The 16,223-nt window shown below is 39.2% G+C and overlaps 1 protein-coding gene across 2 annotated transcripts in view; it reads right to left on the bottom strand.

The window, feature by feature from the left end:
• Nucleotides 1-9,222, bottom strand: part of LOC129779850 (piezo-type mechanosensitive ion channel component) — a 144,070-nt gene extending 134,848 nt beyond the window's left edge. For both annotated transcript variants that reach the window (XM_055787591.1, XM_055787592.1), the window contains exons 1-2: nt 8,568-9,222; nt 811-1,124 (exon numbers count right to left, since the gene is read on the bottom strand). The gene's annotated coding sequence lies outside the window, so the exon portion shown is untranslated. The remainder of the gene's footprint in view (nt 1-810; nt 1,125-8,567) is intronic.
• Nucleotides 9,223-16,223: the final 7,001 nt, after the last annotated feature.

The raw sequence follows: 16,223 nt of genomic DNA on the forward strand, positions 1-16,223 counted from the left end.
AACGAAAACTATGTACTTTTCCAGATAAATCTGTACGTATGGCAACACTGGTTACAAATTTTGACGTGGGCAGCATCCATGCTCGAAGTATATAAAAAAGAGTGAGTCGGGCAACGATCAGTTAATTTGGCGTGGAATTTATCGAAATAATCTTGAAAAAGGAATGATTGCCGAAACAGGAGCGTGGAATTATTCTTTTTGAAATTGTCGCAACAGCTTGGATTCAGTAATTATGACATAAATTTTCGCACATCCGTTTATATTTTCAAACAACTGAGTGACTCACTGTTGAAGCCCTTGACAAGGTTCAGAAAGGCTTATCAGCATCGGTCGCCCATTTGCATGAGTAAATTATTAATCAATCCCAATTTTCGCTCGATGGCTTATCACGCAAACCATGATAATATTCTCACTTCCAATTGAAGCGGCTCCCTCCTTTCGTTCGATCAGATTTCATCGTTAACAAGCATTCAATTCGTTGTTGAATGACCATTCCGATAATAATTGGGTTAGCTATAATTCAATCACGCTGATGTTTGATGCCTTATTATGACAAGTTGACCTTGTAGTGATACTCTGTTCGAAGATGAAGTCATCCTTCCAGTTCCAAACGATGTTTCGTTAGAATGGTGCGAAAAGAGGAAACAACAATCACTTTTTGACGATCATTTTTTTAGACAGGGGTTAAATCAATTATGTCTTCTTATATGCGAAATATGTTGCAAGGTGGGCAACTAGTAACAATTCGAATATGATAATTCGTTTACAATAAATGAAAATAAGAAAAAGTTGGAATCATTTAGAACTTACCAGAACAATCAATCACACGAAACCTGCTATTCCATTTGTCGTTCGTTGCACGAATTTCTTCGAAGGAATATCTTATCACACTTTGTCAAGAAAACAATTCCCTCAACTACGTTTTTTTTTCTTTCCTCGCTGGCTTAAAACATCGAAGTACACCTCTTGCACTTAAGTATCATCAACGCGGAGATCACCCACAGATAGTGCCACAACTTCTCGATACATTATGAATCATATGTTTCACGGACGCCAACAACAACCAACTCCAACAAGCGCTCGTGCCGCTGAACTTGAATGGAACCCAGGCGGGTCTCACTGATCTGCAAAAAGAGGTGAAAACGAAACATTATTGCTTGCTCTCGCACATATATGTCTGAACATGTGTTTTGTGAAAAAAGCAATATTACGCCCATCAAATCGATAGGGCAGAGGAGAGGCGTTTCGATCTCTAAGCTCTAAGATCTCTAAGAGCGGCGATAAAGGAGTGAACCAACATGTTGAGATCTATCAATCAAAATTGGGATTCCAAACAAACTTTATTCTAATAGCGTTTCCACGCAATCCGATAGTTTTGAAAAAAATGAATAATGGAATCCGCAAATCACTTCCCGAGTGGCTCTTATAATGTCATGCTTTCCTGGTTCTCTAGTCTCTCTCGACAGCATCATATTAGAATAAATGAGCAGATGAATACCCTACTCTGAGTGCTTTATTCTTAAGCTTCAACGGCATAACATTCCTGAAAGTACCGACTATTTCCAGACGAAGGTGACGCAAGCAGCAAATAATCCGACGTCGTTAGAACTCGACGCCACTTCATCCTCATCTCAATCATGAATACCGACATTATCAACAAAATATACAATATGTGAATGTTGCTAGTTCTCATCGGTTTGGAAGCTACAAAATGCTCATACGGAGAACAATCAAATAAACGCTCAAGATGCCTTGCATTAGCGAAGTTCGCCAAAAATGGGAGCTTATTGTGGAAGTCCATGAAGTTCTCGTTGACCTGTACCAATCAAAAGTGACCCATGCCGTGCTCCGCCTTTTAAAGTAGCGTATAGCCACCGCTTTTTTAGTTCAATTACGAACGCGCATTTTTTTTTTGTTGTTGTCACTTTTCGGATTCATGCTTCATGATTAGTGAAGGCTGAGAGATCGCGGAAGCAAAGATTTCAAGAAGAAACCCAGGTGACAAGTGACTTGTCATAACTTCCTAGTCTCACAATCTGCTGATTTACTTTTATTCGGAAATTGAGTAACAATTAGGTGATCAGTAAAAACTCATGTTCGAATGTGCACTGAAATCAGATATATTGAAGTATTCCAATCGAAATATAGGAGACGGATCATTTTGTGGTGTACAATTGTCAATTTGCAAAACTTGTTTAACATTAAGTAACACATTTCAGGGCGAATCTAGTCTTTTCGAAGACAAGAGAAAATAATTTTAACCGTTTTAGGATACCCTGATACGCACACCGATATGCAAGGTACGTTTCAAAATTTGTAATTTTTTTATGGGACTGTGAAATCAGTTATTCTTTTTCGAAAATGCAACGCCATTTAGAGCAACATGATTCATCAATAATGTTCAGATTTACAATGATTTTGTTTTATCAAAATGACTGTCACAAGTCAGAATTCCAGGGAGCCTTTGCACAATGGAAAAGCGCTAGCAGCATATATATATATATATATATATATATATATATATATATATATATATATATATACATATATATATATATATATATATATATATACATATATATTATATATATTATATATATATATATATATGTATATATATATATATATATATATATATATATATATATATATATATATATATATATATATATATACATATATATTATATATATATATATATATATATATATATATATATATATATATATATATATATATATATATATCTTCTTCTATATATAAAGGGTGTGTCACATCAAATTGCATCACGGAAAAAACGCTGTAGAAATTCGCCCAGTAGACCGATCCTTTTGAAAATTTTAGACAGTAAAATAAAAACTATTAAACAACTTTTGGCATTTTCTTTTTATTCATACTTCGAGCCCAGGCCCGTATGCTCGCACCTTCCTCTTTACCCCGTCCATAAGGTTCTGTACAACGTCAGGTTGTAGTTTTTTTTTAACAGAAATCCATTTTCTCTTGAAGTCCGCCTCCGAATTAACAACTTTTGAGTTCTTCCGGAGGGCCTGCTTCATAATCGCCCAATATTTCTCTATTGGGCGAAGCTCCGGCGCGTTGGGCGGGTTCATTTCCTTTGGCACGAAGGTGACCCCGTTGGCTTCGTACCACTCCAACACGTCCTTTGAATAGTGGCACGAAGCGAGATCCGGCCAGAAGATGGTCGGGTCCTCGTGCTGCTTTAATAGTGGTAGTAAGCGCTTCTGTAGGCACTCCTTAAGGTAAACCTGCCCGTTTACCGTGCCGGTCATCACGAAGGGGGCGGAGCTTCCGCAAGAGCAGATCGCTTGCCACACCATGTACTTTTTGGCAAACTTGGATAGTTTCTGCTTGCGAATCTCCTCCGGAACGCTGAATTTGTCCTCTGCGGAGAAGAACAACAGGCCCGGCAGCTGACGAAAGTCCGCTTTGACGTAGGTTTCGTCGTCCATTACAAGGCAATGCGACTTCGTCAGCATTTCGGTGTACAGCTTCCGGGCTCGCGTCTTCCCCACCATGTTTTGCTTTTCGTCGCGGTTAGGAGCCTTTTGAACCTTGTATATACGCAGGCCCTCCCGCTGCTTGGTCCGCTGGACGAATGAACTTGACAAATTCAGCTTATTGGCGACATCCCAGCATCTTACCGATGTCCCGATGTGACAACTCCGGATTCTCGAAATGAGTGCACAGGATTAATTCACGACGCTCTTTTTCGTTTGACGACATTTTTCCAAATTTACGAAAAATTGACAGTGAAGCATGGCCAACGTGATCTATACACTCTTATCTGATTATAAGCGAATACTGAAGATATAATTCCTAAAAATTGAATTTCTACAGCGTTTTTTCCGTGATGCAATTTGATGTGACACACCCTTTATATATAAAAATCTCGTGTCACGGTGTTTGTTACCGAACTCCTCCGAAACGGATCGACCGATTTTGATGGAATTATACTCAAAATACTTGGTAGGTATGAGAATAGGTTGTAAACTATATATGATACCGGTAGGATACGGTAACCATACATTTAATACCGAATAGGGTGGCTCTATGCAGAAAAAAAGATCTGGATATTTTTTTTCAAAAATTTGACTTCATACCATACATATAACCTTGAATTTTGACCCCAATTCCCTATTTTTAATTGCGATTTTATTATTTTTGTGTCAAAAATATTCTAATAATTTAACCGTTGTTCGTTTTTTCAACAGAACGAATTCATTTAAGTTGTTCAATTACTGATGGCGTAACGCCCGCTTCATTGAACATCCGCAAATACACAAGTAACATCAATTCATCTAAAGCAGGGAGCATCTCCGACGAGCTGGAAGCCTTTTTGAATGAGCACAATGAGTTATCGAAATTCTTCAAATCACATTTGCTCGGATTACAAAATGACAATCACGCTATTGCCATCAACCCTGATAAAACATCAGCTGGAGAGCACGTGTGTAGATCCAAAGCACAAACGCTGCTGGAAACATGATAGCACGGTGACACGAGAAATTTAATGCGAAGAAAAAACAATAATCTGGAATTGCGTTCATACGACCCTCGCTATGTTCTTCTTCAATGGCACTAACGTTCCCAAGGTTTGCCTTCTCAACGTAGTACTACTTGCGTCATTTTTATTAGTAAATAGTTGAGATTTCTATGACGAACAATACGCCGTGAATGTATTCTGGAGTGGCAAGCTCAAGAATACGCGTGACTACAGTGCAAGTCAGAAGGGTTTCTTTAACGAAAAATCTCTTGCATAAACATCAGACCAACGAGACCCCGTCACAGATACTTAATTCATTATGAGCGTCAATTCTCATTTTTATTTAATATTTATGAACATGCGACGAAACCAACAGAGGGCGCGCTCGAAGGATTTTTATGTTTATCATATGGTGATTTGACATGGTCAAGAAAAGCCAATTCAAGATATCGTAAGCTGTGCCAACAATTTATGGTCGACATATACGCGAAGGTAGAGATTGAACGACTGCAACACAATCAACAAAAGCGGTGCGAGGAATAATACATTCACTTGCGAGACACTATCATGAGCAACGCCGACACAGCTTTAGTTATAGCCAGGCCAAAGCGCAATGCATTGTCATGACATTGCGCGTGTGTTCAAACACAAAATGAAGTTCGATCGTATTCGTCCCCACATATTGTTGGTTGTATTCTGTTGAATGGAAAAAGCGCAATTTTGCATTCTGTTCAAGCTCAAGTCCAATCGAGCTGAGCAAATGTGACAACCTTGCCACGCAATTCGACGTAAACAACATTGGTCTCCATGTTCCATTTCTATGAAGCAAAAATAGTAATGGTTTTTCGGGTGGAATAAACACGCAAAATTTAGCATTCAAACACATTCAAAACAAATTTAGCATCCAAACGAAATCGAATAATAATTTTCATTCAAATTTCAACAATTTAGAATTATTTCAGGAATTATGCCGATCAGATAGAGAGTAAATTGAACCACAAATACGGATGACTTATTTTGACCATTGTTTCTCGACAAGGCGAACGAATTTAAGAGTGTAAAAGTCGATTTCGATTGAATTGTAAAATCTGATCACTCATATGCATATATGAATATTGAGTTCTACAAATCGGTGAAGAGTAATAAAAACATCCAGGAATAAAGGAAACAATATGGCTGTGTTTCAAACTTAGATTACCGATGTGAATACTCCTCGATTGAATGACAACGATAAAATAACGCGATTCCAAACAGGCCGATTAATCAGCTCCATTGAAGTTAGCTGGCGTATCGCTGTTTTCCAATTTATGAACGAGACCAAGCTGTTATAAACTAAGCCATGTTGAAAATCACATGCTCGTATTTTCTAACAAGGAGACACCAATAAATATAGATTTTCTATATTTCATTTTTTATACTTTACGACGAACTTATAATCCTTTTTTCAGTTGACGTTTAACTTTTAAGAGATCAAACATGTCAGTTACGTTAATGAAATACACCAAGAAACATCATATAACCTTTCGTTCAAATCATTTAATTCGTTTTTTTATCGGTCACATTCGATTTATTTTAAAGATCGTTAAAATATTCAAATTTGCCAAATTTGGTATTTTCTTGATTCGAATATTAATCAAGAAAATACCAAATTTGGCATGCGTAGGTTTTAGAGTGTGCTCCCGTGGCCGAGTGGTTAGCGTCATAACTAACATGCCGGGTGTTCGGGTTCGATTCCCGTTCTGGTCGGGGGAATTTTTCGTCAAAGAAATTTCCTCCGACTTGCACTGTGATCACGCGTATTCTAGAGCTTGCCACTCAGAATGCATTCAAGGCGTGTTATTTGGCATAGAAATCTCAACTAAATACTAATAAAAATGACGCAAGTAATACTACGTTGAGACGGCGAAGTTCCTCTAGGAACGTTAGTGCCATTGAAGAAGAAGATGGTTTTAGAGGACACAGAACGTTTTTATGGCGAATAGACACTCCTCCCGTCACTCTGCGAGGGGAGGAGGGCTGCCATACAAATGAAGCATACATTTCCGCATAATTCAAGAACTAATCAAGCAAACGGAACTTAATTTGACATGTGGAGGGTTTATGGGGAAGAAACATTTCCAAATGGTTCAACACTCCTCCACCCCTCTCTAAGGGTTTTTTTTTCTGTATTATAGTGACTTTCAACTCTTCTGGCTGGTTCGTCACTTTTACCTTCCATTTTGGAAGAATGTCGGGAGTGAGAATTGAACTCGTGATCTTGAGCGTGAGAAGTATGGATGTTACCTCCACGCCAGATCGGCTCCCTCTCTAAGGGGGTCTCCCATACAAATGAAACACAAATTTCTACATAACTCGAGAACTAATCAAGCAAACGAAACCAAATTTAGCATGTGGAGGTTTTAGGATGCAATAAATGTTTCTATGTTGGTTCGACGCTCCTCCCCCCTCTTTTAGGGTGGGCTGCCATACAAATGAAAAACAAATTTCTGCATAACTCGAAAACTAATCAAGCAAATAGAGCCAAATTTGGCATGTGAAGATTTTAGGGGGCACGAAACGTTTCTATGGTGAATGGACACTCCTCCCACCCCTCTCAGGGAAAAAGAGGTATGTCTTTGTTCTATCATATTTTCTGTATCAAACATTTATTCCATGTAACGGAGAAACATGTTATTTGCGAGTGGTTGAAAAATCGTGAACGAGAATTGTGTCTGAAAATAGTCTAATATTATAATGATGAGTTTTGGTAGAAGTACTAGGAATTTTTTAGTGAAAGGTAAATTCAACGGGGTCGATTAGAAGATCAATCAATGAACAGTTCTGCGATTGAACTCTTGAACTTGCGCTTAGTAAGAAAACGTAACGTGAATATTTGAAGGTATTGATAACAAAAAACAAATTTTGGGCGGGACGAAGTTTGCCGGGTCAGCTATATAATATGCGTTAGAAAACTCTTAAAAATCGTTACATTTTTCGTAGAGTGACCCCCCTATATAGAAATCAAAGATATAGTCCTATGTCAAAAAAAAACAAAAGCAATCTGCATAGTGGCATACCATTCCGAGTCTTTATCATTGTATAATCCGAGTCCCATCTGTGGTTTGTTTCCAAAGCAATTTTCGGGTTATTGAAACAAGTTTCTGGTCAATAAGAAACAAACATAACACGTAGACTTTTATCTTTCGTCGACTGTCGTATCACTTCATTCAGCCGGCAAAATGACTCAACGCTTAAACCTTCTACGTAACGCCCTCGTTTTTGAAACCTTGAACTTACCCCAGTACAGAAATGAAATACGTAGTCCATCAAAATATTGCCTATCCACGGATCAACGAAAAACATATTTATGTACGACAAAATACCAGGATAAGATTGGTTGTATGTTCATACAAAGGCAATTTTGGCGTCTTGATAAAAACAGAAGTAACAATGAATTTCACTCCAACCAAGTACAACAATAGAAATCAATTTACATTCTTTTCATGTTTGCATCACTGGAGAACTTGCTTTTCGAACATCTGTCTTCTCTGAAAATCGACGACCTTAACTTCTTACTGCTTCGCAATGTCAAGATAAATCACGTCCTACGAACTCGGTCATAGATAGATCTGGGTCTTGGTTGGGCAACCATGTGCGAATTTGCATGTTTTCGATAAACGCAACCGGTGAACAGCACTAACGCCTCAAGCGCGACATCACACAATTTATTCCTTGTCTTGTAAAAATTTGGCAAGGGTACACCTAATGCGAGCCGGTGAAAATGCAAATCGCGTTTGTAACATAAACGCGATGATTCGGTTGCCACAAAATGTTACGAATTCCGATGGACGATGATTTTCACAGCAAAACCCAACGTGTCACGGATCAACGCGTGAGTAAACAAATCGCATCTTGTTGGACACAGAGCAGAACCGGCTCTGAGAAAACCTCGACTTTTTGACGCGAACAACAAATGAGAGTTTGTCAGCTGTTCGATTACGTTGTCCACAATCAAATTTACTAACAATTGGGTTCGTTTCATTGAAACTGAATGAAAAGAAAATTAAAATGACATCATCCTCACCATTCGTTGACTGTTTATCGGTGGATAGCACAATGTTTACAAAGCTTCCATGAAGGATTCTAAATCGAAGCAGTCCGAAGTCAACAGCAGCAGTTCACTGTATCCTTATCAATTTGTCTCGGAACAACACCAAAAGGAACACTTCCGTGTTGCAAAATTCAATCAACGAACACTTAATGACTCCCACTGCACTGCTGCTACTTTATTACTATTTACAATATAGCCCCCGTCGAATCAATTCACTACCACTCGCGATACATGACACCATCGAGCGAAAAGACAAAACACCAAAGCGCACAGCATAACAGATTTTCCTTCTTGTTCTGTGTGTTCCACCTTCAGAATCCATAAAAACAACGCGACAACATTCTTTCACTTTTCGCCAAAAACTAGCCGCCACTCGGTTCCACACGCGACCGCTTATTTATATTTACCCCGATTTGATTGAGCGGTTTTTATTGCCTATCTCTTCTCCTGCCCTGCTTTGCTATCACTTTGTATTGCATCTTTGCATATGTACCACCTTCCTTCCGCTTTCGCTATGTATCAGCTCTGTATATAAAACAAAACCACACCGCAGGCACCGGAGAGACAGGCACAAAAACACGTCCGCACAGCACAAAGAACGACTCGGTTATGCACGAACGTTGACAGACGAACAGCTGGTCAGGTCCGCAGCGGGCAATTCGCGTTGACGGCGGAATGGTGTCGACATCTGGATACGATATTAGTTTGTATGAGGTCAACTATTCTCTATCAGATTAGTCGACCCTAAGGCAGTTTTAAATTGCTAAAATTTGAATGAAATTTTTTTCTTTGCGTTATTTGCCTTCTATAAGTACGCTGTTCTGACCCCAATTTAAACTTTTTTTTTTTTTCTGTATTATAGTGACTTTCAACGCTTCTGGCTGGTTCGTCACTTTTACCTTCCATTTTGGAAGAATGTCGGGAGTGAGAATTGAACTCGTGATCTTGAGCGTGAGAAGTATGGATGTTACCTCCACACCAGATCGGCTCCCCAATTTAAACTATTTTCTATCAATTTTCAGATATTCTCACCAAAACTTACCATTATAATACAAAATTATCTTTAAACACAATTTGTGTATGATATTTTTTTACTACTTGCAAGCAAAAATGATTTTAGTTTACCTAGAGTACTAATTTGGTTTGGTAAAAATAATTTTCATTCATAATTAAATTTTATAAAGCACGTTTATGTCTTTTGCAAACCCATATTGTCATGCCTGCTCCCCCATTTCGTAATACGAAGCTCAATGCCGTCAACGCGGATGCCATGTAAGAAGGTCTAACAATTCACTCACGTACTCACCCACACTGTTACAGTGAAAACGTCACATCGTTCGTTTTCCTCTGGAACTTTGGAACCAGTGTCGTGTACATAGGTGATCTTAGGTGATCTTTCTAATAAAATTGCGAAAAATACTGTATCATTTACAGTATCGAGGAAAATCTGGAAAAATCTAATCGATGTTGAAAAATAATCTGCCAGTTCCCTGGGAATTGAAAAATACATTCATGCGAAAGAGTATATTTTAATGTTTTCTAGCCATATAACACAGCGACCGAATACATTTGATTTTGTAATTTTTCAATCAAGTGTAAATAGCAGGAAAGCTTCTGAAGATTATTCTTCCACATCAGTACAATATTTTCGTATCCAATATTGTATGCGCGCGCAACGAAAAATGTTTCGCATCGCGAAAATTCTATAATTTTCGATCAATTATTGCTCAGTCGCCGAAAGTTTCAAACTCAGAGAGTTCATTCGCCTCTAGTTTGCCTTCCAAATTGCCATCGTAAACCACACCTTCTCTCGATTCAATCACACACAAAAAGCATACTTAAGCGATATTCTGGTGGTGAAACGCATTCATTTTTCGTGAGGGCATCGACAAGACTACATCGTTATTGAAAGAGCTGAACGTGCTGGACGAGCTGGACGACGAGGGATCAAGAGATTCATTATCTGACCTGACCTTAAACGCAATCAGTTAGTTTTGAACTTTGAGGGAGCGCAGAAAAGCCGATCCGTCAGAAGAAGAGAAGACGACCGAGAAAGTATTAGCACCGAAAAACGGTTCCGTTTGAGACATCGAAGCAGTCGACACACACACACATATACGTGCGGAACTTCCTTCGTATAAATGCCATCCAGCATCGAGAAGATTCCGGAAGAATATTATCGTTGCTTAAAAATAATCTGCCAGTCCCCCTGGGAATTAAAAAATACATTCATGCGAAAGAGTTTATTTTAATGTTTTCTAACCATATAACACTGCGACCAAATACATTTGGTTTTGTGATTTTTTCAATCAAGTGCAATTAGCAGGAAAGCTTCTGAAGATTATTCTTCCTCATCAGTAGGATATTTTCGTATCCAATATTGGATACATAAAACCTTGTACCTTCAACGTAACGCTCTCGTTTTCGAAGTCCCACAAATATTCATTTATTCATTCATTCAGAATGGATTCAGATTCAACTTCAAACAAAAGATCACTGAATCAACGATAATCCTACGTCACCATTGCGGTTATACCATAGATATAACCCATTTCCTGTTTTTCGTGATCCATCCGTAACAGACGGAACGCGAAACACGAGAAAACTCGTGAGGAGTTCGTAACAGATGAAACGCGAAATACGAGACAACTCGTGAGCAGTCCTTAATATGTTAAGCCATTCAGTACGATTCGAATAAATGGCAACCGTGTCTGTCGTCGTTCCCTTGCTGCAGCCGCAACCGGAATTGGCCGGAATCATCCACAGTTTCTCCTCCCGATGGATGTAGACATCGTTGAATAGCATCAAGTAGCCACCGTTACAGTCGAATTGCGTTATGCCTCCTTCGAATCAAAAAGACAGTAAGACGAGTGAACCGTCTACCCAATAAGTACTCGTGAAACTTCGTTACTCCGTATTTCAGTAAGCTTGCTTTGTCGGGGTGAGGGATCTTGATGCATGCTGGATTGCCTTCTAGTGTCCATTAGGAATTCGAAGAAGGTAACTGCACCGATGCTAGTGTTTAAAGCATCTATTTCCAGGCTCATGAATGTTGCACAGAAAGCCACCCAAGATTTTTTTTTTATCCCATTTATTTATTTATCAGGCTCATTAGCATTTTATCTGTAACAGAGCCGGGTTTTTATCGTGTACATGTACATATGTTTATGTTTCTATAAATTGTAAATTACACAGTAGAAGTAGTAGCCATTTAAGCGTTAGGTTTTCTGTTCCATTACATTATGCTAAATTACACTGTAGTAGCCATTAAGGCGTAAGGGTATTCTATCTGTTCTTCCATTGTTCAGCAGACCGGACAGCGGAGACAGTTGATATTGATCATTGTTGGGTTATTTATAGAACAGCAGCCCGATGTTTCATGCAGAGCAGAGCAGTTGTATGGATGAATCGATCTTTGTTCCACCGTGGATCGATCTCCATAGCTGATGATGGTTGCGTGGACGTAGTTATTCTATAACAACACAAAGATGGTCAATTGAGGGCCCTGAGTTTGAACTCACGATCGATCGCTTAGTAAGCGAACGCGTAACCAAGTGGCTACGAAGACCCCCTAGAACCACCCAAGATTGATCGTCACAAATCAATGTAACGGGACGGTCTTCATACGTGATACCATTCTCCGGGTCAGAGCAGAACATACTGATGTCGGGAGAAGCTCTAAGACCCCCCGCATACTGCAGACTTTCTGTCAACCAACAGTTTAGTCGGGTCGGCCTTCTGGTGCAAAAATCGGCCCAACTGAATCGGCGTAATGTGCGCACATGCATACCTCTCCGTACTGATTAAGAAGCCGACCAAACTATCGGCCGACAAATCAGTCTGCAGTCTGCGGGGGCTCTAATACTTGTTCTGGGATAGTTGCTTGAGAATCGTCCATCCGCGAAGAAGCTTAATCATTTGTTCTGGATTGCCTTGGGTTCAATTCTGGAGCATTCAAGAGCTTAACAAAAAATATTTATATTACTTTTGTACTGAAATTGGAAATTCTATGTGACCAAACTCTAAATGGTACAAAATTTAAGTTCTCTCTCAAAATTCCAAATGGCTGAAAAAGCCGTTTGGCATTTGAATAATATAGAATTTTATTAATTTATTTGTTTACTAGCTGACCTGACGAACATCGTCCCGCCCAAAATAGATTTTTTGATTTGAATACTTTCAAACATCTACGTTTTCTTACTAAGTGAACGTTAGTGAGTACAGTCACTGAACTCTTCGTTGATTGATTACTCTTTGACCCTTTACAATTTCCTTTTACTAGAAATTGTCTAGTACTTCTACAAAAATTCGTCCTTATAATATAAACATATTTTCAGACACAATTCTCGTTTAAGATTCTTCAAGCATTTGGAAAAAAACATGTTTCTCCGTTGCATGGAATACATGTTTGATACAGAGAATATTACAAAATAAAGACAGCTCAGATCGGACCATTCCTACCTCGGGTTTACGGCACACCAACACATTTGGTCTTCCATTTTTGTTTATATAGATAGAAGATATAGGAATGCGTTATTCCGTCTGAAAATCCTTTTCCACTTTCGAACAAAAATCAATTTCGTTAGCGCCAACTTCAAATGGATGACAACGCTTAGCTAATTGTAGAACATATGGGAATTCAATTTTCCGATTTTTCTCTCCGCTATATTGATCTACGGGAAGAGACGAATTCATGAAATATAGATAACTCAAATTGAACCATTCCTTCCTCGGGTTTTGCGCTAATCAACACATTTGGCCTTCCATTTTTATTTATAGATATAAGATACGGAAATGCGTTATTTCGCCCGAAAATCCATTTCCACTTACGAACAAAGATCAATTTCGATAGCGCAAATATCGAATGAACTAACAACGCGTATTATGATGTAATTTTCGAACATGTGGGAATTCAATTTTCCGAATTTTCCGACTTTTCTTCAGAGTTTTCCGAAAATTTTCCGGTTTTTCTCTCCACTATATTGATCTGCGGGAAGAGACGAATACAACAAAATGAAGAAGGCTAAAATCGGGCCATCCCTTCTTCGGGTTTTCCGCTTACCAACAGATTTTGCCTTACATTTTTATTCATATAGATTTATTTACAATGAGGCTACATCCCATGAAGAGATTGGATTTCATGCTCAACATTGTTCTACCAATCAATCCGATCCATAGATGCAGTTCTCCATCTCCCGGCCGCACTGACTCATACCATGTTCTACTCCATCTGGTCCAACCATCTCGCTCCTCTTCTTCTTGCTTTCACCGAATTCGATGCGAATGCCATCTTTGCAAGATGCTGGGTTCGTCAGTCCGTGGTTTATTCTACTTCCCCATACTTCGTTTTCCTATACACCACCGTATATTGTACTGAGCATTCGACGTTGGAAAACACGAAGGGCTTGTGAGTTCTTTTCGCCTTTTTTCGACGTAATAATATTCATATTGTTCGAATGTTCACAGTTGGACCATACACAACGGAACTGCTGATATGAGGCTTCCATTGTTGTGCTATTAAGAATACCAATTACCGATGCAGCAGACCGTAATGTGAGCGGTAAGGGACTAGGATTACCGTCACATGATGATTGTTGCGTGGACGTAGTAGCTAGAATAACACACAAAGAGGGTCAATTGAAGGCCCTAGGTTATAAACTTATGATCGTTCGCAGTGGCGTGCTGTGATCGGATGACACCCGGATTGGGTATCTTGGGTGTCAATCGTTAACCTTCAATTGACAGCAAAGCTAATCCATTTGCAATAAATTCCAATTTTGAGAAGCTTATTTCACATGATGCCACAGAAACGCAAACATTTTGTAACAGCTTCAAACTCATTTTCAGATTTGGGAGCGTTTCTGGAAAATCCTACTTCACGAAGAACTGTAACACATCCAATGCAATCCAATGATTGGCATCGTCCAGGGTTATTTCAGCACCTTCCAAATTTCTACGGAATCTTGATTTGGCTTGCTCGCTTTCCGAATCTTCGGTGTAGAAAATTGGCAGTTTGAAATGTAATACAAGATCAAGTGCGATGTTCTACGTGAGGAAGGCCAAAGTTCCTGAAGCAATTCAATTCAACTTATCGAGGGACAGTAGGAAAACCGAAAAATCACATTTGAAATGCTGCTCGCCAGCTACAGAAAGAATGGCTATGAAAAATGGATTTATTTCGAGAATCCCAAGTGTCAAAGATCTCGGGTATATCCAGACGAAGACTATGTTCTGTGTTTGGTGGGATCATATGAATTTAATCTACTATGAGTTATTCAAACCTGATAATACTGAACGCCACCGACAACAAATGATCAATTTGAATAGTACTTTGGACCCAAAAATGTAACATAAAGAGATTTAGTTGGGAAACAAGGAAACGATTGAATCATTTGATTAGGGAAGTACAATTAATAAGGCACAATTTGAGGTGAGGCGCGCTGCTCGGTGCTTGCTCGTTTGTTACTGCTCTGATACTGCTGATATGATATAATAGGGGATACTGGGGAGTGATGGCTAGATAGTAACTCCCTTCTCTCTATCGGTCTATTGATAGATTATCTTTTGGCATTATACCATAAGGGATACCTAGGAATATTCAACTAACTATTCACTCTACACCAGCATTCATCGTGGGGAGCAGCACCCAGTTCGTCTACCCCCGGTAACGCGGCTTCAAGGCGCTGCAGGTATGTTGCAGGAACATTCGGATCCTGCAGTCGCCGTAGGCGGTCGGGGTGCGCGCTGGTGTCTTATGTTATTAGCGACTGACAGTTTAAAGCGCAGTTTAACCATCACCAGGTAGTGGTCTGAATCGATGTTAGTACCACGATAGGATATGAGGTCGATGATATCCGAGAAGTGCCGACCGTCTTTAAAAACGTGATCAATTTGTGTTTTCGTTTGCTAAGGTGATCTGCAGGCGCAACGGTATTGGAGGATGTATTGAAAGAAGGTGCTACGTGCGGTCATATTCTTGGAGGCAGCGAAGTCGATAAGTCTTAGGCTGTTTCCGTTGGTTCGCTGATGGGCGCTGAACCTACCAATTACCGATCTGAACTCCTCCTTTTGGTCGACCTGAGCGTTCAAATCACCGATGAAGATTTTGATGTCGTGTTTTGGGATGCGATCGTATTCACGCTTTAGCTGCGCGTAGAAATCTTTTTTGTCGTCATCGACACTAGCTGGATGGGGGCTGTGATAATGATAGTGCTGATACTGAAGATGTGGCCTCGCATCCTCGATCTGCACATTCTTTCGTTGGCCACCAGAAAAAAAAATCAAAGACGTAGTCCTTTGTCAAAATAAAGTATTGATTTTCATTTAGTAGGTGTTCAGTCAGATCGGACTAAATAACAAAATAAGACAAAATGAGTTGTTAGTAGCAAACAGTCAAGAATTTATTGAACTACATTCTGCATTTATCAGATCACTCTTATGTTTAAACAATTTATGACATTGATTTATTTCGACTGATCAACAAAAACATATAATAGTATGCAGTCAGAGTGGACCAAGTGCATATGGCCATAGCGATTAGAAAGCGAATATTGGATTTCTGCGCATCAGAAGATTCTTCCCTTTGGCCTTCAGTTAACACGGGAAAGTAACTGCTTTAAATGCTTTTCA

Source organism: Toxorhynchites rutilus, chromosome 3 (assembly GCF_029784135.1).
Source record: "Toxorhynchites rutilus septentrionalis strain SRP chromosome 3, ASM2978413v1, whole genome shotgun sequence".
Lineage (NCBI taxonomy): Eukaryota > Metazoa > Arthropoda > Insecta > Diptera > Culicidae > Toxorhynchites > Toxorhynchites rutilus.